At 32.1% G+C, this 25,328-nt stretch overlaps 1 pseudogene; it reads right to left on the bottom strand.

Annotated features, from left to right (window-relative positions):
• Positions 1-2,340: 2,340 nt before the first annotated feature.
• Positions 2,341-25,328, bottom strand: part of LOC139901514 (lysM domain receptor-like kinase 3) — a 153,575-nt pseudogene continuing 130,587 nt past the window's right edge.

Genomic DNA, 25,328 nt, shown 5'->3' with positions numbered 1-25,328 from the left:
CTATATATGTAGTTGGTCGATAGTCAGTTTTTTGGGAGTTATAATTATTATTTTGAAGAAATAAGTTACTGCTATTTTTGTGTTAAGTATACACAAGTTATCCAATTTAATTGTTAATTCTGTTTGGCCACGATATTTTCCAATATTTGGTATCTAGAGCTCAGGTTTTGGCCAAACAATGTTTCGTGGAGGATATCGAGGAGGCTATTGCAGAATCGCCGACCGAGGCAGCGATGGAGATAATCGTAGACACGCCGAAAGAGGCAATGAAGACCCTCGAAACACAGAAATTGAACGATTATATAAGCGAATCGTCGAGTTGGAACTGAACCAACAACGATTCCCTGTGCGCTACGATTCAGAAAGAATCGATTCAGAATCCATTTATGATACTGAACCCATCTATGATACAGATGGTGAAGATGGAGAATCCATCTATGATACCGAACCCATCTATGATACTGATGGTGAGGTATCTTTTTTTTTTTTTTTTGAATCTGATTATGAAAGTGATTTGGAGGTAGTTACTATCAAAGACACCAATATGTCCAATGAAGAGGGTAAAATTTCCTTCCGTGAAGATGTTAAATTTTTTTTCTTGTGAAGATGCTGATTTGGAAGATGATTTCAAAAACATTGATCCGGACTTGAAAAATATTGGTGTTGAGGACCGTTTCCCTATTGTAATATTTGGCTCTTTCAATGAAGAAAACATTATTCGTGAAGTTCTTCAGAATTATTTAGATGTTACCGTTCTTGATATTGTAGACTCGAGGATGAGTCTTTTCGAAAAAAGAGAGGATGATGCAGGTAGAATTATGATTCAAGGCTCAAATCATGCAACAAGCCCAACAACTTTAAATGCTTATTTTGTAGATGTTCACTTTTGGCCTAAGCTAAGACCACGTGATCCTGGAAGAATAGATGGACATTTTACACGTGGGAAACAAGAAACAAATTGTGGAGTTTCAAGTCTAGTAGGAGTCTAGTTTTAAATTTCATGTATATCTTTAATATTTTAAAGTCACGTGGTATATGGTAGACTATATATGTAGTTGGTCGATAGTCAGTTTTTGGGGAGTTATGATTATTATTTTGAAGAAATAAGCTACGTCTATTTTTGTGTTAAGTATACACAAGTTATCCAATTTAATTGTTAATTCTGTTTGGCCATGATATTTTGCATTAATAAAGAAACAGTTTGTGTGACCAGTTGTTAATGTACATAAGTAGAACACGTCATCAAAATACATAACCATCCCAACATCTGCCTAGTTCTAGTGGTTCGGTCCTGATTGAGGTCTCACGTTTGAACCTCATTAGAAGCATATTAGAGAAAAGGGTAAAAAACGGTCACAAAAGGCAAACCAAGTATATGAGATGACAATAGCTTGTATGTTGCTCTTAGTTCTTGAAATGGGAGGATACAGTTTTTGCTTGTTTTACATTACACTTGCACATTCCAAAAAAAGAAAGAAAGAAGGGAAATGATTAAGAAACAAACATGATTGATGGCATACATGACAACGGATGGCAATAGTCACATGATATCATTCACCCGATTCAGTTGTTTAATGGTGGATATGAATGAATAGTGAATATGGATGATTAATGATTTGGATATAGATAAAAAAAAATTCATTCATAAACATATTTATTATTACTCATAATACTTATATACATGTATACAAATATACAAATGTTATAGATATATATATATATATATGCATATACATTTGCATGTCCACATACATATATACCATAAAATATTAAAATGTTATTGTACACAATGTTATAATGTGGACTTGTTTCGGTCATGTTTGGCAACAAGCTTTTAGGAGCTTTCACCATTTATGAAAAAGCTCCTATCATATAATAAATTCCGTTTGGTTGCAAGAGCTTAAAGTTTTTTTAGGGAGGGAAAAAGTTAAAAGCTAACATCTACCAGCTACAACCTAGCAGCTGTCAGCTACTAGCTATCAGCTACCAGCTAGTTTTGCCAAACAAACTTTCATTAATAATAGAAATCAAATTGAAATGCATATTTATTTTATTTCACATAGTTACACATTCTTGTGACTGACAACAATGATATACACATTTTATTGTTAGTTTAGTATCTCATGCTATATTTTTTTTATTATACTCAAAATACTTTTTTTTTTTGACTTCATATAGAAATATTTTACATTTGTTTTTATATTTAACTGGTATATATTCACGCACTACCCGCTTAATTTTACATATATGTATATATATGAACAAAATTTTAAATATATATGGATGCAGATACGGGTGTAGATATGACATCATCTAATCCATACTCAACCTATATATGATTTATATGCCATCTAGGATCGCAAGTTTCCGATTTTCTTAAAAGGAGCCAACATCATGGTCTTTCATGGATGATGAAAGAGTCATCAATTCAACCACAATGGATCTCATGCTTGGCCGTAGTGTAGGATTTTCATGCGTACAAGCTTTTACAAGTTGAGCCTGATGAAAAACCGTGTGTACTTTTCATTCAGATAATGCAGCGGACAGTTAAAAGTAAATATAATCTATATTACAAAACATGCACACGATTGACGGTTCCATTAGATCCAGTTACACCACTAATAATTGTCAAAATATATAAATTCACAAAGTGAGTAAACGATATACCTTTCCTGAATAAACGGATTGTAGGAGAGAAACTTACGATCAATAGTATGACCGTCTCTTTGGATAGTCCACACTACACTTCAAACGACCGTCAATGGATGCTAGTCCAAACCTCAAGTAACGTAATATAATAATCAAATTATTATACCGAGACAATGAATAATTAATACTTCGTATATGGTTCGAAAAGAATCACAAAACCATGATGTTAATCTGTTTTTGTTTAACTCGTACGCAGTGATCAAAGAAAAAAAATTTGGTTTCTTATTTTAGAATCTTATCATGTGAAAACTAGTGTAGTACTCTCAACACCATAATCAATATATATATAATACTTGATATGTTGGAACCGATTCCCGTTTTCTTCATTTTTAATTTTTTAAACAAAAAATAACATATTAGTCAAATATGTACTATTGCACAAATTGTATTCAGTGGTGTAGTTGGTCACTGAACCCAAAACCAACATATATAATTGGAGTAGGTAATGAAATAAATATATTTTCCATATCTAATTTTAACTTGTTCAACAAACAAGTTTATTGCTAATGAATTTTCATTTAATTAATTTATCAATCTCAATCAAACACTTAATTCAAAATTAAGTATTCTAATTTATTTGTTACTTAAGTAATATATATACATAATATATATATTACGTTTGACTTCTAGGTGTATATATGTGTGACCCCAAAGGCTCAAATGAATTTAGCCATATAGTCATATGTTGTACCTTGCACATTAATCCTACAGACTCCCACTTGTGCATGGTACAATAACAAGTAACTATACAAATAATGGATACCGTCTAGCAACAGGCCATTGTCCCTAAATCCACGTAAGGTTAGTTTCTCGAAACTGCTTATGGTAAGTGTTAAATGTCATGTGTCCCTTTGTTTCAGATACTTTAGCTAAACTTGAGATATGGATCATCGGTCATTCTCATTTGTTTAACAATTTTATTTCTCGATTTTAGAACTAAATTATATCACCAAATTAATTAAGTATTATCTTAATTACATCTGGGTATGGCCACACAAATATCTTATTCATTCATCGAGGAGCTCAAAAGTATCTAACTCCAAACATTTCGGAGGAACCAATCCTATATTGCATACACGTGTCTCTTACGAGCTTTACATTATACCCAATAATGGCCTTTATTATAGCCTTATTCAGGACAGCGTTTAACCATATTTTTCATGACCCGTCCTAATCCATCTGAACAAAGTCCATATCAATTATAAACGATTCACAATAGTTGATTACATCGCGAGGTACTTGACCTCTATATGATACATTTTACAAACATTGCATTCGTTTTTAAAAGACAAACTTTCATTACATCGAAAGTTGACAGGCATGCATCCCATTTCATAATATATCAAACTATCAACGACTTAATAATAATATTGATAAACTCAATGACTCGAATGCAACGTCTTTTAAAATATGTCATGAATGACTCCAAGTAATATCTCTAGAATGAGCAAATGCACAGCGAAAGATTTCTTTCATACCCGAGAATAAACATGCTTTCAAGTGTCAACCAAAAGGTTGGTGAGTTCATTAGTTTATCATAAACAATAAAATTCATCATTTTAATAGACCACGAGATTTAAATATAGTACACCTATCTAGTGTACAAAACCATATTTTGTAATACTTAGCAGAGTAGGTTCGTATCCTTTTCTCCCCCGTAGGTTGCCTCACGATTTTTAATATCTTTCATAAACATAATCTCATATCAGGCATTTCGTATGGCATAGAGATAAAAGTCATTCATACGAACTACAAACACCTGGTAATCGACCTTAACAAGATGCATATAGAATATCCCCCGCATATCGGCATTTCGCACGGTCATGCAAAGACATACAATCAGGCCACTCTTTTAAATATGAAGGTTGTGTACACCTCACAAACAGATCATATCTTTTAAAGCTGGCGGTTGTATACCTATTTTAAAGTAGTAAAGCAGTTCAAATTCTCTGACTGGGGCATGTGAGTGCCCATAGATCTATCTTTAGCATTCGCATCAATTAGGAGCTCTGTTTCCTAATTCTTAGATTACCTGACTATAAAGGGGTGATATCCAGTGTACTTATAATAACTCATTCGTAGAATGTTTTTAATTACTTGTGTCTATTTCGTCAAACATTTATAAAAGTTGCGCATGTATTCTCAGTCCCAAAAATATATTGTAAAAGAGTAAAAGGGAATCAAATGAACTCACCCTACTGTATTTTGTAGTAAAAATACATATGACGATATTGAACAATGCAGGGTTGGCCTCGGATTCACGAACCTATATCATTTGTATATTTATTAATATACATAGTTGTAATCGAACAAATATATATATATATATATATGTTTCTTATATTCAATTTGCTATATAAAAATATAAATTTTTGTTATGTTATATGTATTAAATATGCTTTTGATATATATATATATATATATATATATATATATATATATATATATATATATATATATATATATATATATATATATATATATATATATATGTATATGTATATATATATATACATATATATCATTTGTATATAGTTATATAAAATTTATACTAAATTCCATTTAAAATCATATACTATATTTTATCTTAAATTAAGTTTTATATATGTTTATTTGTATATATATATCTAAAGTGATTAATATAGTTATATTAATATCTATATATATTTAGTATTATATTAAAAGTATCTAATTTGTTATATATATATATATAAGTATTTATATAAATAATGTTAATACATTTTATATATAGTTATATAAACTATTAATATAATTATAATATATGTATTAAGTATATTTTAGATACAAAATATTTATCTGTAACAAAAATAATAGTTGTGATGATAATGATTTATTAATAATGATAATTTTCTTGATATTGATAATACTAATAATAATAATGATATTGTTAAAAATGGTACTTATGTTAATAATAATAGTAGTAATACTAATAATTTCAAAAATGATACTAATACTAATATTAGTGAAAATAGTAATAACTTGTATTATTTTTTTATAATAACATTAACAATGATCCTAATCATAATCATAATAATAATAATAGTAGTACTAAATGATAAATTAATAATAATAACATTAATAATACTTTTAGTAATGATAATGATAATTGTTATAACACTTATTATGATACTAATAATAACTATTATAATACTTATAATAACAATAATAATAATATCAACAATATCAATAATCATAGTAATAACACTAATAACAATAATCATAATAATAATAATGATGATAATAATAATAATTGAAATAAAAATAAAGTGTATACCCTTTGAAAGCTTTTTCTAAAAAGAATGCCCTAGACGAGGCTCGAACCCGCGACCTCTCGTTAAACCCAACCACACTCGGACCACTGCTCTGTGATTGTTTTTCTAATTTAAATCAGGAACAAAATATATATAAACCGTATTTCTTTATTTCCCTTATTCTTCTACATCTTCCCCAATTTAATCGACTAGTGCAAATTTCAATCAACATAGTGAGTTAGAGTTTGGATTAAGAATGGAGATTGAAACGAAACTGAACTATTGTGGAAACTTTTATTCAACAGACAACAACAAAAAAATATTTATGTATCTGCAATCGCGAATGAACTCAAGAACAGATAATTCGATTTTAAAATTCAACCAGTTTTAGATTATGATTGCTACACAAAGTATGTAGTAAATCATTTGCAGAAACCTTGAAAATTATTAATTAGACTCAAATCTTAACAGACAATTTGAATTCGATCTAAATTCAAATAGATTGACTTTTTAAACGAAGCTTTGACTCGAGAAATTAGAATTCGTTAAATGGAATTCGGATTGGAAATTTTGCAGAAAGTTTTGTTAGAGGATTCTTAACAAAACTTCATTAATAGATTTTAAGATTTCATTTGAATCCGAGCTTTTGGTAAAAAGTTTTCAAGAACAGGGGTGTCGATGGGTTTCTTGAATTTCTTGTTTAATTTTTCAATTGATGAAAGCTAATATTGGTTATACTTGATAGTGATGATGGATAGTCGAATGGTTTAATTCAATCATTGGTTAATTCGATTGTTTTATGGTCGATTGAGTGGCTACATGTTTTATCAATCATGAAAAATAAATAAAAATAAAAAGAATGCGTACGATTCCTAACACATTTGTTGTATCTGTAATGGAAATCGTTTTGCAATCACTTTAAGAACAGAAAACAAAAAATCACACAGTAAGATTGTGATGGAAAACCAATTTCGTACGAATTCCCTTTAATTCATATATTTAATAAATATAAATAATAATAATACTAATTAATAATAATTATATTAATAATAATAAATAATAATGATGATTCAATAATCATTATAAATTATAATAAATTTTATTATTACTGATAATAATAGATTGTATCAATTTTTAATAATAATAACTATAATAATAATAATGATATTAATAATAATAATATTGATAAAGATAATAATAATTATAGTAATAATTAATAATAATTAATAATAATTAAAAATTGTAATCTTACTACTAATTATTATATGAATAATAATAACAATAATATTAATAATAATAATAACAATATAACAAACAATTGTATCAAATTTCATATTTATGTATTTTACATAATAATAAATAAACTTATATTTATATTAAATATCTATTCTAATAATAGTAATGAGAGTAATAATATTATTAGTAAAGATAACAATTTAGATACACTAAATTTCATATTTATATATTATCTATAATAATATAATTAATACGGATATTAATGAAAGTAATAATAATCTTATTATAGCAACTATATTTTAACTTGTTAATAACCTATTATTAATTATGTAATATTTAATAATCATATAATATTATATGATAATTTTTATTGATTAATTATTATTTATAAATTATATATATATATATATATATATATATATACATATAATAATTATAAATGAAATCATATATATATAGATTCACTTTAAATTTCACTTAATTACTTTGTATCATATTCTACCTATTTGATTTTATTATATTATATTACTTTCAATTATTATTTATATATTTATATTTATTTAATTATATTTTTTTATATATATAATTATTTTTATTTACAGCAATGGTTTGTGAATCGTCGGAAATAGTCAAAGGTATAAATAGATCTATGTAAACAGTTCAAAATTTTGAGACTTAATATTACAGACTCTGCTTATCGTGTCGAAACATATAAAGATTAAGTTTAAATTTGGTCGGAAATTTTCGGGTCGTCACAGTACCTACCCGTTAAAGAAATTTCGTCCCGAAATTTGAGTAAGGTGGTCATGGCTAACAATAAAAATGTTTTCATGACGAATATGAGTTGATAAGTAGAGTTTTATCATCATTGCGTAATATGAATAAATTCGATTATTTGACGAGCACGAATGAAGCTATCACGAAAGAGTGAAATGAATAAATAAAATTTTGTTTTAACTTTTGACGTTTTCTTGGTTAAATTCCGGAATTCAAGGGATTTAAAGAAAATCTTCGAAATCTAAAAGATTTGATTCTTCGGCGAATAAGAAAATTAAGATCTCCTTTGATTAAATGCAATAATCTATTTCGATTGCTCGATCGGATGTTTCTCTATAAATCCACCCTCTTCGTTCCCTTTATATTTTGGAGTTCCATACTTTTATTTTCTCTTTCCGACTTTAAGTCAAGCGAATAATGGTCCAGAATTTTGTAAGTATGGAGTTTCGAATGAACATGACTAATGTTCTAAGAGTGAAATTATAATAGCATGATCTTGATTGGTTAAATTACCAGAATTTAAGATAAAAGATAGAACTATTAAGAAAATATGTTCTTGGTACGTTTGGAGATTAGGTAGAATGTAAGAGTCGTGTAACATGGCACATGATGACGGTATGGCATGTGAATCATCACGTTCCATTTAGAAACTCAGCATGACTTACTGTAATATAATCACGTTGATCAAGTGTCATTATATTATACTAACTCAAGCTTCAGTCCCGAACACTACTTCAATATCATTCATATTTTAAGTTCGAAGTTTTACAGAATATAGAAACTAAACAGTTTCCTTAATGATGTAATACAGATAACGCGAAGAGATAATTGATTTCAGATAAGAATAGTTATGAAGATATCCTCAGAAATATTGAGAATATTAATAAAGAAAGATACGATGATATTTTAGAATTTCTAATATCGATGGATGATGAAGAAGATTTGCCCGTACAGGTTTAGAGTCAAGAGCAAGATATTCGTTAATGACTTCAGTAGATACTGAATCATTTGGATTCTTTGAAGGCAGATTTATTCTTTGTGATTTTTATCCACTGCCTCCTTCATAGTTTCGCACAATCCGCTTTTTGGTACTAAATTTTCTATTGAGCGTTTCCAACACTCCATACTTTATCATCATACTTTTGACTGTTATAGTCATCAACAGTTTTCGCTGCTTTATCAGCTTTCTCAAAATTTCAAAGAACTGATTCGTAGACTAGAGTGCTTTTCAGAATTTCAGAATGGAAGATCATAATTCTAGGAGATAAATGTTATATATATACATATAGCTGTTGATGTAGGCATGCTGCAATTTTTCATAGTACCGATTGCTGATTCCTGATAATTTGTATGGTAGTTCTCGTTACAAGATGCGGGTGGATATATGATAGGTTTTTAATGAACAAATATAATGATTTTTCGAAAAGTCAAAGATCAACGAAGTTGTTGGTAAGTTTACTGCTAATGTGGTGAAATATAAACGGTTCCTCGGTAACGATGACGAAAAACAAACTTATATATCAAGGTTATAATAAAGATAGACTGAGTGAAAAGTCGAAGTTGTCTTGTTGGAGCTGTGACAAAATTTGCTACTTTGAAAAGGAATCGCAATATTATTTTCGGTAATAATAACGTTAAAGGAATTACCACAACTACGTGTGAAACGTTTACTCAGTTTTTGAGAGTTTTTCAGGTGTATAACTATATGCATAAATCTTTCCTTCCGTAGATGAAGTGCGGTTGGTTCATCCTCTCGATTGAGGTTTTTTCAAGAATCATGAAAGATTTGAACGCGGATTGTAATCGTCAAGGTACAAATGAGGTTTAAGATGAAATCAAGTGGCAAACTTGAAGAATTGTTTAGTTTCATATGTTATAATCAATATTTTAATTCATTTTAATTGTCCAATATTGGTATTCCACAGTTAGTAATTCAATAATTTATATATAGTTTAATATATAATATTCGAATTAATTAATACGTGTCGTGACCCGTGTACATGTCTCAGACTCGATCACAACTCAAAGTATATATATTATTGTAAAATCTGAAATGTCCCGTTCTTATTGATTAAAAACGTTCCATATTAATTAATTTCGTTGCGAGGTTTTGACCTCTATATGAGACGTTTTTCAAAGACTGTATTCATTTTTAAAACAAACCATAACCTTTATTTCATAAATAAATTTTTAAAAAGCTTTACGTAGATTATCAAATAATGATAATCTAAAATATCCTGTTTACACACGACCATTACATAATGGTTTACAATACAAATATGTTACATCGAAATCAGTTTCTTGAATGCAGTTTTTACACAATATCATACAAACATGGACTCCAAATCTTGTCCTTATTTTAGTATGCAACAGCGGAAGCTCTTAGTATTCACCTGAGAATAAACATGCTTTAAACGTCAACAAAAATGTTGGTGAGTTATAGGTTTAACCTATATATATCAAATCGTAACAATAGACCACAAGATTTCATATTTCAATACACATCCCATACATAGAGATAAAAATCATTCATATGGTGAACACCTGGTAACCGACATTAACAAGATGCATATATATAAGAATATCCCCATCATTCCGGGACACCCTTCGGATATGATATAAATTTCGAAGTACTAAAGCATCCGGTACTTTGGATGGGGTTTGTTAGGCCCAATAGATCTATCTTTAGGATTCGCGTCAATTAGGGTGTCTGTTCCCTAATTCTTAGATTACCAGACTTAATAAAAAGGGGCATATTCGATTTCGATAATTCAACCATAGAATGTAGTTTCACGTACTTGTGTCTATTTTGTAAATCATTTATAAAACCTGCATGTATTCTCATCTCAAAAATATTAGATTTTAAAAGTGGGACTATAACTCACTTTCACAGATTTTTACTTCGTCGGGAAGTAAGACTTGGCCACTGGTTGATTCATGAACCTATAACAATATATACATATATATCAAAGTATGTTTAAAATATATTTACAACACTTTTAATATATTTTGATGTTTTAAGTTTATTAAGTCAGCTGTCCTCGTTAGTAACCTACAACTAGTTGTCCACAGTTAGATGTACAGAAATAAATCGATAAATATTATCTTGAATCAATCCACGCCCCAGTGTATACGTATCTCAGTATTGATCACAACTCAAACTATATATATTTTGGAATCAACCTCAACCCTGTATAGCTAACTCCAACATTCACATATAGAGTGTCTATGGTTGTTCCGAAATATATATAGATGTGTCGACATGATAGGTCGAAAAATTGTATACGTGTCTATGGTATCTCAAGATTATATAATATACAATACAAGTTGATTAAGTTATGGTTGGAATAGATTTGTTACCAATTTTCACGTAGCTAAAATGAGAAAAATTATCCAATCTTGTTTTACCCATAACTTCTTCATTTTAAATCTGTTTTGAGTGAATCAAATTGCTATGGTTTCATATTGAACTCTATTTTATGAATCTAAATAGAAAAGTATAGGTTTATAGTCGGAAAAATAAGTTACAAGTCATTTTTGTAAAGGTAGTCATTTCAGTCGAAAGAACGACGTCTAGATGACCATTTTAGAAAACATACTTCCACTTTGAGTTTAACCATAATTTTTGGATATAGTTTCATGTTCATAATAAAAATCATTTTCTCAGAATAACAACTTTTAAATCAAATTTTATCATAGTTTTTAATTAACTAACCCAAAACAGCCCGTGGTGTTACTACGACGGCGTAAATCCGGTTTTACGGCGTTTTTCGTGTTTCCAGGTTTTAAATCATTAAGTTAGCATATCATATAGATATAGAACATGTGTGTAGTTAATTTTAAAAGTCAAGTTAGAAGGATTAACTTTTGTTTGCGAACAAGTTTAGAATTAACTAAACTATGTTCTAGTGATTACGAGTTTAAACCTTCGAATAAGATAGTTTTATATATATGAATCGAATGATGTTATGAACATCATTACTACCTCAAGTTTAGTAGGTAAACCTACTGGAAGTGACAAGAAATGATCTAGCTTCAAAGGATCTTGGATGGCTTGAAAGTTCTTGAAGTAGGATCATGACACAAAAACAAGTTCAAGTAAGATTTTTACTCGAATTAAGATAGTTTGTAGTTATAGAAATTGAATCAAAGTTTGAATATGAATATTAACTTGAATAAGAAAGATAACCTACTGTATATAACAAAGGTTTCTTGATCTTAGATGATTACTTGGAATGGATTAGAAAGCTTGGAAGTAAATTAGTAAACTTGAAGGGATTTTTGAAGTGTTCTTGAAGTGTTCTTCCTATGATGATTATAGCTTGATTATTGAAGTGATTTTTGATGAAGATGATGATTAACTACTGGAAAAATACGTTCATAATAGTGTGTGTGTGTTGAGAGAGAATTAGAAAGAGAATTGGAAGTGAAATGGAGTGAATGATGAGTGGTAATTGGTGAGTGGTGAGTGGGGTTAAAAGGAGTTCTAGTTAGTTGACTAGCTCATGGTAGAAGTTAAAATTGATTAGTCATACATGACATAATCAAGAGTGGAATTCCATGCTAGTTTCTATTGGTATATACTCATAGTAAGTACGTTTTGAAGCTGTGTATAATACGGGTAAGAATACGACTAGAATTATTGATGAAAGAAAAGAATGGAAAAGTAACTGTAACCATTTTCGTTAAGTATGAGTATTTTGATATATGTCTTGAAGTCTTCCAAAAGTATTTTAATACATCTAAATACACTACATGTATATACATTTTAACTGAGTCGTTAAGTCATCGTTAGTCGTTACATGTAAGTGTTGTTTTGAAACCTTTAAGTTAACGATCTCAATTAATGTTGTTAACCCATTGTTTATTATATCTAATGAGATGTTAAATTATTATATTATCATGATATTATAATATATTAATATATCTTAATATGATATATATACATTTAAATGTCGTTACAACGATAATCGTTACATATATGTCTCGTTTCGAAATCCTTAAGTTAGTAGTCTTGTTTATATGTATATAACTCATTGTTAATATACTTATGGAGATACTTACTTATCATAATCTCATGTTAACCATATGTATATCCATATATATATCTTCATTTCGTTTTTACAAGTTTTAACGTTCGTGAATCGCCAGTCAACTTGGGTGGTCAATTGTCTATATGAAACATATTTCAATTAATCAAGTCTTAACAAGTTTGATTGCTTAACATGTTGGAAACATTTAATCATGTAAATATCAATCTCAATTAATATATATAAACATGGAAAAGTTCAGGTCACTACAGTACCTACCCGTTAAATAAATTTCGTCCCGAAATTTTAAGCTGTTGAAGGTGTTGACGAATCTTCTGGAAATAGATGCGGGTATTTCTTCTTCATCTGATCTTCATGCTCCCAGGTGAACTCGGGTCCTCTACGAGCATTCCATCGAACCTTAACAATTGGTATCTTGTTTTGCTTAAGTCTTTTAACCTCACGATCCATTATTTCAACGGGTTCTTCGATGAATTGGAGTTTTTCGTTGATTTGGATTTCATCTAACGGAATAGTGAGATCTTCTTTAGCAAAACATTTCTTCAAATTCGAGACGTGGAAAGTGTTATGTACAGCCGCGAGCTGTTGAGGTAACTCAAGTCGGTAAGCTACTGGTCCGACACGATCAATAATCTTGAATGGTCCAATATACCTTGGATTTAATTTCCCTCGTTTACCAAATTGAACAACGCCTTTCCAAGGTGCAACTTTAAGCATGACCATCTCTCCAATTTCAAATTCTATATCTTTTCTTTTAATGTCAGCGTAGCTCTTTTGTCGACTTTGGGCGGTTTTCAACCGTTGTTTAATTTGGATGATCTTCTCGGTAGTTTCTTGTATAATCTCCGGACCCGTAATCTGTCTATCCCCCACTTCACTCCAACAAATCGGAGACCTGCACTTTCTACCATAAAGTGCTTCAAACGGCGCCATCTCAATGCTCGAATGGTAGCTGTTGTTGTAGGAAAATTCTGCTAATTGTAGATGTCGATCCCAACTGTTTCCGAAATCAATAACACATGCTCGTAGCATGTCTTCAAGCGTTTGTATCGTCCTTTCGCTCTGCCCATCAGTTTGTAGATGATAGGCAGTACTCATGTCTAGACGAGTTCCTAATGCTTGCTGTAATGTCTGCCAGAATCTTGAAATAAATCTGCCATCCCTATCAGAGATAATAGAGATTGGTATTCCATGTCTGGAGACAACTTCCTTCAAATATAGTCGTGCTAACTTCTCCATCTTGTCATCTTCTCTTATTGGCAGGAAATGTGCTGATTTGGTGAGACGATCAACTATTACCCAAATAGTATCAAAACCACTTGCAGTCCTTGGCAATTTAGTGATGAAATCCATGGTAATGTTTTCCCATTTCCATTCCGGGATTTCGGGTTGTTGAAGTAGACATGATGGTTTCTGATGCTCAGCTTTGACCTTAGAACACGTCAAACATTCTCCTACGTATTTAGCAACATCGGCTTTCATACCCGGCCACCAAAAATATTTCCTGAGATCCTTGTACATCTTCCCCGTTCCAGGATGTATTGAGTATCTGGTTTTATGAGCTTCTCTAAGTACCATTTCTCTCATATCTCCAAATTTTGGTACCCAAATCCTTTCAGCCCTATATCGGGTTCCGTCTTCCCGAATATTAAGATGTTTCTCCGATCCTTTGGGTATTTCATCCTTTAAATTTCCCTCTTTTAAAACTCCTTGTTGCGCCTCCTTTATTTGAGTAGTAAGGTTATTATGAATCATTATATTCATAGATTTTACTCGAATGGGTTCTCTGTCCTTCCTGCTCAAGGCATCGGCTACCACATTTGCCTTCCCCGGGTGGTAACGAATCTCAAAGTCATAATCATTCAATAATTCAATCCACCTACGCTGCCTCATATTCAGTTGTTTCTGATTAAATATGTGTTGAAGACTTTTGTGGTCGGTATATATAATACTTTTGACCCCATATAAGTAGTGCCTCCAAGTCTTTAATGCAAAAACAACCGCGCCTAATTCCAAATCATGTGTCGTATAATTTTGTTCGTGAATCTTCAATTGTCTAGACGCATAAGCAATCACCTTCGTTCGTTGCATTAATACACAACCGAGACCTTACTTTGATGCGTCACAATAAATCACAAAATCATCATTCCCTTCAGGCAATGACAATATAGGTGCCGTAGTTAGCTTTTTCTTCAATAACTGAAACGCTTTCTCTTGTTCATCATTCCATTCAAATTTCTTCCCTTTATGCGTTAATGCAGTCAAGAGTTTTGCTATTCTGGAAAAGTCTTGGATGAACCTTCTGTAGTAACCAGCTAGTCCTAAAAACTGGCGTATGTGTTTCGGAGTTTTCGGGGTTTCCCACTTTTCAACAGTTTCTATCTTTGCCGGATCCACCTTAATACCTTCTTTGTTCACTATGTGACCGAGGAATTGAACTTCTTCCAACCAAAATGCACACTTTGAAAACTTAGCGTACAATTCTTCCTTCCTCAATACTTCTAACACCTTTCTCAAATGTTCACCATGTTCTTGGTCATTCTTTGAGTAAATAAGTATGTCATCAATGAAAACAATGACAAACTTGTCAAGGTATGGTCCACACACTCGGTTCATAAGGTCTATGAACACAGCTGGTGCATTAGTTAAGCCAAACGACATGACCATAAACTTGTAATGGCCGTAACGTGTTCTGAAAGCAGTCTTTGGAATATCATCTTCTTTCACCCGCATTTGATGATACCCGGAACGTAAGTCAATCTTTGAATAAACAGACGAGCCTTGTAGTTGATCAAATAAGTCGTCGATTCTCGGTAGTGGGTAGCGGTTCTTGATGGTAAGTTTGTTCAACTCTCGGTAGTCGATACACAACCTGAATGTACCATCTTTCTTCTTGACAAACAAAACAGGAGCTCCCCACGGTGATGTGCTTGGTCGAATGAAACCACGCTCTAAAAGTTCTTGTAATTGGCTTTGCAGTTCTTTCATCTCGCTGGGTGCGAGTCTGTAAGGAGCACGAGCTATTGGTGCAGCTCCTGGTACAAGATCTATTTGAAATTCAACGGATCGCTGTGGGGGTAATCCCGGTAATTCTTTCGGAAATACATTGGGAAATTCTTTTGCAATGGGAACATCATTGATGCTCTTTTCTTCAGTTTGTACTTTCTCGACGTGTGCTAGAACAGCATAGCAACCTTTTCTTATTAGTTTTTGTGCCTTCAAATTACTAATAATATGTAGCTTCGTGTTGCCCTTTTCTCCGTACACCATTAAGGGTTTTCCTTTTTCTCGTATAATGCGAATTGCATTTTTGTAACAAACGATCTCTGCTTTCACTTCTTTCAACCAGTCCATACCGATTATCACATCAAAACTCCCTAACTCTACTGGTATCAAATCAATATTAAATGTTTCGCTAACCAGTTTAATTTCTCGATTCCGACATATATTATCTGCTGAAATTAATTTACCATTTGCTAATTCGAGTAAAAATTTACTATCCAAAGGCGTCAATGGACAACTTAATTTAGCACAAAAATCTCTACTCATATAGCTTCTATCCGCACCCGAATCAAATAAAACGTAAGCAGATTTATTGTCAATAAGAAACGTACCCGTAACAAGCTCCGGGTCTTCCTGTGCCTCTGCCGCATTAATATTGAAAACTCTTCCGCGGCCTTGTCCATTCGTGTTCTCCTGGTTCGGGCAATTTCTAATAATGTGGCCCGGTTTTCCACATTTATAACAAACTACATTGGCATAACTTGCTCCGACACTACTTGCTCCGCCATTACTCGTTCCGACACCATTTGTTCCTTTCGTTCTATTAACCCCTGGTCCGTAGACCTCACACTTCACCGCGCTATGACCATTTCTTTTACACTTGTTGCAAAATTTGGTGCAGAACCCCGAGTGATACTTTTCACACCTTTGGCATAGCTGCTTCTGATTGTTGTTGTTGTTGCGGTTATTATTGTTGTTGAGATGATTGTTGTAGTTGCTGTTGTTGTTGTTGTTGTTGTTGTTGTTGTTGTTGTTGTTGTTGTTGTTGTTGTTGGGCCGTTTGTTGTAGTTGCGATTGATGTTGCGATTGTTGGGATAATTGTTGCGATTATTGTTGTAATTGCTGTTGTTGTTGTATTAGTGATTCTTATCACCATTTTCCTCCCACTTTCTTTTGACTTGCTTCACATTGGCCTCTTCAGCAGTCTGTTCTTTAATTCTTTCTTCAATCTGGTTCACTAGTTTGTGAGCCATTCTACATGCCTTTTGTATGGAGGCGGGCTCGTGTGAACTTATATCTTCTTGGATTCTTTCCGGTAATCCTTTCACAAACGCGTCGATCTTCTCTTCCTCATCTTCGAATGCTCCCGGACACAATAGGCACAATTCTGTGAATCGTCTTTCGTACGTGGTAATATCAAATCCTTGGGTTCGTAACCCTCTAAGTTCTGTCTTGAGCTTATTGACCTCGGTTCTGGGACGGTACTTCTCGTTCATCAAGTGCTTGAATGCTGACCACGGTAGTGCGTATGCATCATCTTGTCCCACTTGCTCTAGATAGGTATTCCACCATGTTAACGCAGAACCTGTGAAGGTATGCGTAGCGTACTTCACTTTATCCTCTTCAGTACACTTACTTATGGCAAACACCGATTCGACCTTCTCGGTCCACCGTTTCAATCCGATCGGTCCTTCGGTTCCATCAAATTTCAAAGGTTTGCAGGCAGTGAATTCTTTATAGGTGCATCCTACACGATTTCCTGTACTGCCAGATCCAAGGTTATTGTTGGTATGTAGCGCAGCCTGTACTGCGGCTATGTTTGAAGCTAGAAAAGTACGGAATTCCTCTTCATTCATATTCACGGTGTGTCGAGTAGTCGGTGCCATTTCCTTCAAAATAGTCAAATGGAACAAGTTAATCATACAGAATATTAAGAGTAGTTAATAGTATTTCGTAGCATAATATGAACTCATTTACAAAAGCTTTTTCTTCATATTAGCGTTTTATAAGTTTAAATTCGGGTAGTACCTACCAGTTAAGTTCATACTTAGTAGCTAATATACAATTCAACTACTACAATTCTATATGAAAAACTGATTGTAATAATATTTCGCGTTCAAACTTTTATACAATATTTTACAAACTTACAATACCGCTTATTTTACATAAAGCATGAAATATAGCACACAATAACTTTGATACAAGATAGTGGTGAAGATAATTCTAGCTAGTACACAAGTCGTTCAGCAAAGGCAATAAAGACACGTAATTCATACGTCCAGAAACAAGTCATGCATTCTGGTTTTACTAGGACTACTTCCCATCCTTGGTCTTGTGGAACATAACCGTTATGGCCGTTGATAAGACAGCGTGTTGTAACGTCGTCAAAGGGACGAGGGTTACGTGATGACCAACAGTCTCGTAATAACCTAAAAACCTCATTTCTTACCCCAATTACCGACTCCGTCACTTGTGGGAACGTTTTGTTTAATAGTTGTAGCCCGATGTTCTTGTTCTCACTTTGGTGAGAAGCGAACATTACTAACCCGTAAGCATAACATGCTTCTTTATGTTGCATGTTAGCCACTTTTTCTAAATCACGAAGTCCTATATTCGGATATACTGAGTCAAAATAATTTCTTAACCCGTTGCGTAAAATAGCATTTGGGTTCCCCGTAATATATGCGTCAAAGTAAACACATCGTAACTTATGGATTTCCCAATGTGATATCTCCCATCTTTCGAACGAAAGCCTTTTATAAACCAAGGCATTCTTGGAACGTTCTTCGAATGTCTTACAAACTGATCTCGCCTTAAATAGTTGTGCCGAGGAATTCTGACCGACTCTAGACAAGATTTCATCAATCATGTCTCCGGGTAGGTCTCTTAAAATATTGGGTTGTCTATCCATTTTGTGTTTTTATACTGTAAAATAGACAAGAGTTAGATTCATAAAAAAAATACTTATTAATACAAGCAATTTTTACATATATCATAAAGCATAAGCACACTATATTACATATATTACACCACACGAATACAACTATCTTATTCCGACTCGCTCGTTTCTTCTTGTTCGGTTTTGGTTCGTTTTGCCAAGTTTCTAGGGATATATGATGTTCCCCTAATACGAGCCGTCGTTGTCCACATTGGTTTAGAAAAACCTGGTGGTTTAGAGGTTCCCGGGTCATTGTTACAACTTAAGGACTTCGGGGGTTGACGATACATATAAAGTTCATCGGGGTTGGAATTAGATTTCTCTATTTTTATGCCCTTTCCCTTATTATTTTCTTTTGCCTTTTTAAATTCAGTTGGGGTAATTTCTATAACATCATCGGAATTCTCGTCGGAATCCGATTCATCGGAGAATTGGTAATCCTCCCAATATTTTGCTTCCTTGGCGGAAACACCATTGACCATAATTAACCTTGGTCGGTTGGTTGATGATTCTCTTTTACTTAACCGTTTTATTATTTCCCCCACCGGTTCTATTTCTTCTTCCGATTCCGATTCTTCTTCCGGTTCCGATTCTTCTTCCGGTTCCGACTCTTCTTCCGGTTCCTCTTCGGGAACTTGTGAATCAGTCCATGAATCATTCCAATTTACATTTGACTCTTCATTATTATTAGGTGAGTCAATGGGACTTGTTCTAGAGGTAGACATCTATCACATAATATCAAACACGTTAAGAGATTAATATATCACATAATATTCATATGTTAAAATATATAGTTTCCAACAAAAATGTTAAGCAATCATTTTTAAAGAAAACACGGTCGAAGTCCAGACTCACTAATGCATCCTAACAAACTCGATAAGATACACTAATGCAAATTTTCTGGTTCTCTAAGACCAACGCTCGGATACCAACTGAAATGTCCCGTTCTTATTGATTAAAAACGTTCCATATTAATTGATTTCGTTGCGAGGTTTTGACCTCTATATGAGACGTTTTTCAAAGACTGCATTCATTTTTAAAACAAACCATAACCTTTATTTCATAAATAAAGGTTTAAAAAGCTTTACGTAGATTATCAAATAATGATAATCTAAAATATCCTGTTTACACACGACCATTACATAATGGTTTACAATACAAATATGTTACATCGAAATCAGTTTCTTGAATGCAGTTTTTACACAATATCATACAAACATGGACTCCAAATCTTGTCCTTATTTTAGTATGCAACAGCGGAAGCTCTTAGTATTCACCTGAGAATAAACATGCTTTAAACGTCAACAAAAATGTTGGTGAGTTATAGGTTTAACCTATATATATCAAATCGTAACAATAGACCACAAGATTTCATATTTCAAAACACATCCCATACATAGAGATAAAAATCATTCATATGGTGAACACCTGGTAACCGACATTAACAAGATGCGTATATATAAGAATATCCCCATCATTCCGGGACACCCTTCGGATATGATATAAATTTCGAAGTACTAAAGCATCCGGTACTTTGGATGGGGTTTGTTAGGCCCAATAGATCTATCTTTAGGATTCGCGTCAATTAGGGTGTCTGTTCCCTAATTCTTAGATTACCAGACTAAATAAAAAGGGGCATATTCGATTTCGATAATTCAACCATAGAATGTAGTTTCACGTACTTGTGTCTATTTTGTAAATCATTTATAAAACCTGCATGTATTCTCATCCCAAAAATATTAGATTTTAAAAGTGGGACTATAACTCACTTTCACAGATTTTTACTTCGTCGGGAAGTAAGACTTGGCCACTGGTTGATTCATGAACCTATAACAATATATACATATATATCAAAGTATGTTTAAAATATATTTACAACACTTTTAATATATTTTGATGTTTTAAGTTTATTAAGTCAACTGTCCTCGTTAGTAACCTACAACTAGTTGTCCACAGTTAGATGTACAGAAATAAATCGATAAATATTATGTGATGACCCGGAAATTTCGACTAAATTTAAACTTAATTTTAAATGATTAATGACTTCGACACGATAAGCAAAGCCTATGAAGTTGAATCTCAAAATTTTGAACTATTCAATTACCCTTCGGTTGTTCTCAACGATTCGCGAACCATTATATGTAAATAGATACATATATATACTATAACTTGAAAACGTAACAAAGTTTTAATTGCATGATACCGTACATTAAACTTATTGGTTTATATATCTATTTGAATATATATGATTTCAAGTTATTTAGTAAACGATAGTAACATTCGATTATTGATTCGATTGATATTTAGATAAGTTAACTAAAACGTTTAAGATGAACAAGTAAAATACTAATTTGCTACAGTATTTTCAAATTGCTACAGTACCCAAAATGCTACAGTGTTTTCAAAAATCACTATTTGTTACAGTGAAATTGAATTGCTACAGTGAATTGCTACAGTAAAAATTGAGCAAAATATTACTTGTGAAATCTTTAACGGGTAGGTAATTCCCGGGAAATATTTAAGTTCACAATTAATATGTTACACTGTACATTCTTCAACTTTGATTCAAAAATTATTAACTATGCTCACAGCGATATACAATCGTTTCCATACAAATTCAATTACATATTCTGATATTGACGGATCAGAATCCAAGTCAAGATTTAACGGGTGACATCATTCTTAGATCTCTACATCTTTCAAAGCTATACTTTGACTTCAAAAATATGAAAGATCCTTTAGCATTGTTATTACTGAAAATAACCTTGCAATTCCTTTCCAAAAGTATCCAGTATTATCAACCGTTCAACCAGTCAACGACGACCTTTCAGACTTGTAACTTTGGCATATATGTTTTTGTTACTGGGGAACCTTTCATGTTCCACCACATTAGCAGTAAATTTACCAACAACTTCATTGATCTTTGACCTTCCAAAAAAAAAATCCTTATACTCATTGAAACCGTATCATGTACTCATCCACATCTTGTAACGGCAATTGCCATACCAACTATTGGGAATTAGCAATCAGTATTTTGAAATCTTGTAGCACGTCTACGCCAACAGTTATATGTGTACATATAACGTCTACCTCCTGGACTTACATACTTCGAATGTGAAGTTTCCGAAAAACACCCCAAACTATGAAACTAGTTCTCCGAATTTTGGAAAAATGCTGAAGAAGCAGCAAAAACTGTAAACGACCTTAACAGTCAAAAGTTTGATGATAAAGAATAGTATTGTGGTAAAGCTGAGAAAAAGAGAAAGTTTGGAACTGGAAAACGGATTGAGCAAAGTATGAAAGAGGCTGTGGATAAATCACAAGAACGAAATCTGCCTTCAAAGAATCCAAATGATTCAGTATCTGCTGAAGCCATTAACGAATACCTTGCTTCCGAATCTAAACCCTTGCGGACAATATTCTTCATCATCCTCTGATATTAGAAATTCTAAGATATCATCGTATCTTTCATTATAAATATCCTCCATATTTCTGGAGATAATTTCATAATCATTCTTATCGAAAATCAATTTTCTCTTTACGATATCTGTGTTACACCATAAAAGAAACTATTTTAGTTTCTAATTTCTGAAAATTTCGAAAAATGGATGTTTTTGAAGTAGTGTTGGGAACTGAAGCATGAGTTAGTATAATATAATGACACTTGATCAACGTGATTATATTATAGTAAGTCATGCTGAGTTTCTAATGGAACGTGATAAAGGTTCACAGATCATACCCTCATCATGAACCAGGTTACATAACTCTTTCATTCTATTTAACCTCTAAACATATCAAGAAAATATTTTTCTTGATGATTCGGTCTTTTTCGAGGTATTCTGGTAATTTGAAAAGTCAAATTGTGCCATTACCGTTTCTTTCTTAGAACATTAATTATGTTCATTTCAAAATCCATACCTACGAATTTTGGACCATTATTCGCTTGACTTAAAGTCGGGAAGAGAAAACTAAAGCATGAAGCTCCGAAATATAATGGAAAATATAAAGCCCGAAAACAACCTCGAAATTACAAACCATGTATATCAATGCGTATAGCAATATAAAGACACGGGAGAATGAAAAACACTATAACCCCAAGGTAATAGTAGAAGAAAATAACTTCCTCTGGTGGCAGATGAAAAAGAAGAATGAAGGATACGATAGCCAGGAAAATATCAAGAATCAGAACTGGATTAAGCATTTTCACAATCTATTGGGATGTATGAAATAATAACGAAAATTATAGGAGTGTTGAAAATAAATGAAACGGAAGAGGTCAATTTATAGCAAAATATCGGACGCAGTAATAGAGTCAGATTACGCATTTAATCAAAGAAAATTCCAATTTCCGCAAATTCCGAAAAATCAAATCTTATTTAAATTATGAAGATTTTCTATTCCTTAAAATCCGGAAATCAATCGTTACTACATCAAGAGATAAGACGCATCTCTATTCTCCATTTCACTTGATTACGATAACTTCTCTCATACGCTTCGAGTAATTGGATTATTTTATCCATATTATTCAAACATAGATAAAACTCTATTATCAACTCATATTCGTCATTAAAACATTTTTATTGTTAGCCATGACGACCTCACTCAAATTTCGGGACGAAATTTCTTTAACGGGTAGGTACTGTGATGACCCGGAAATTTCGACTAAATTTAAACTTAATTTTAAATGATTAATGACTTCGACACGATAAGCAAAGCCTATGAAGTTGAATCTCAAAATTTTGAACTATTCAATTACCCTTCGGTTGTTCTCAACGATTCGCGAACCATTATATGTAAATAGATACATATATATACTATAACTTGAAAACGTAACAAAGTTTTAATTGCATGATACCGTACATTAAACTTATTGGTTTATATATCTATTTGAATATATATGATTTCAAGTTATTTAGTAAACGATAGTAACATTCGATTATTGATTCGATTGATATTTAGATAAGTTAACTAAAACGTTTAAGATGAACAAGTAAAATACTAATTTGCTACAGTATTTTCAAATTGCTACAGTACCCAAAATGCTACAGTGTTTTCAAAAATCACTATTTGCTACAGTGAAATTGAATTGCTACAGTGAATTGCTACAGTAAAAATTGAGCAAAATATTACTTGTGAAATCTTTAACGGGTAGGTAATTCCCGGGAAATATTTAAGTTCACAATTAATATGTTACACTGTACATTCTTCAACTTTGATTCAAAAATTATTAACTATGCTCACAGCGATATACAATCGTTTCCATACAAATTCAATTACATATTCTGATATTGACGGATCAGAATCCAAGTCAAGATTTAACGGGTGACATCATTCTTAGATCTCTACATCTTTCAAAGCTATACTTTGACTTCAAAAATATGAAATATCCTTTAGCATTGTTATTACTGAAAATAACCTTGCAATTCCTTTCCAAAAGTATCCAGTATTATCAACCGTTCAACCAGTCAACGACGACCTTTCAGACTTGTAACTTTGGCATATATGTTTTTGTTACTGGGGAACCTTTCATGTTCCACCACATTAGCAGTAAATTTACCAACAACTTCATTGATCTTTGACCTTCCAAAAAAAAAAATCCTTATACTCATTGAAACCGTATCATGTACTCATCCACATCTTGTAACGGCAATTGCCATACCAACTATTGGGAATTAGCAATCCGTATTTTGAAATCTTGTAGCACGTCTACGCCAACAGTTATATGTGTACATATAACGTCTACCTCCTGGACTTACATACTTCGAATGTGAAGTTTCCGAAAAACACCCCAAACTATGAAACTAGTTCTCCGAATTTTGGAAAAATGCTGAAGAAGCAGCAAAAACTGTAAACGACCTTAACAGTCAAAAGTTTGATGATAAAGAATAGTATGGTGGTAAAGCTGAGAAAAAGAGAAAGTTTGGAACTGGAAAACGGATTGAGCAAAGTATGAAAGAGGCTGTGGATAAATCACAAGAACGAAATCTGCCTTCAAAGAATCCAAATGATTCAGTATCTGCTGAAGCCATTAACGAATACCTTGCTTCCGAATCTAAACCCTTGCGGACAATATTCTTCATCATCCTCTGATATTAGAAATTCTAAGATATCATCGTATCTTTCATTATAAATATCCTCCATATTTCTGGAGATAATTTCATAATCATTCTTATTGAAAATCAATTTTCTCTTTACGATATCTGTGTTACACCATAAAAGAAACTATTTTAGTTTCTAATTTCTGAAAATTTCGAAAAATGGATGTTTTTGAAGTAGTGTTGGGAACTGAAGCATGAGTTAGTATAATATAATGACACTTGATCAACGTGATTATATTATAG

The sequence above is a fragment of the Rutidosis leptorrhynchoides genome, chromosome 3 (genome assembly GCF_046630445.1).
Source record: "Rutidosis leptorrhynchoides isolate AG116_Rl617_1_P2 chromosome 3, CSIRO_AGI_Rlap_v1, whole genome shotgun sequence".
NCBI classification, from domain to species: domain Eukaryota; kingdom Viridiplantae; phylum Streptophyta; class Magnoliopsida; order Asterales; family Asteraceae; genus Rutidosis; species Rutidosis leptorrhynchoides.
This window is presented reverse-complemented; position numbering and strand designations above follow the sequence as displayed.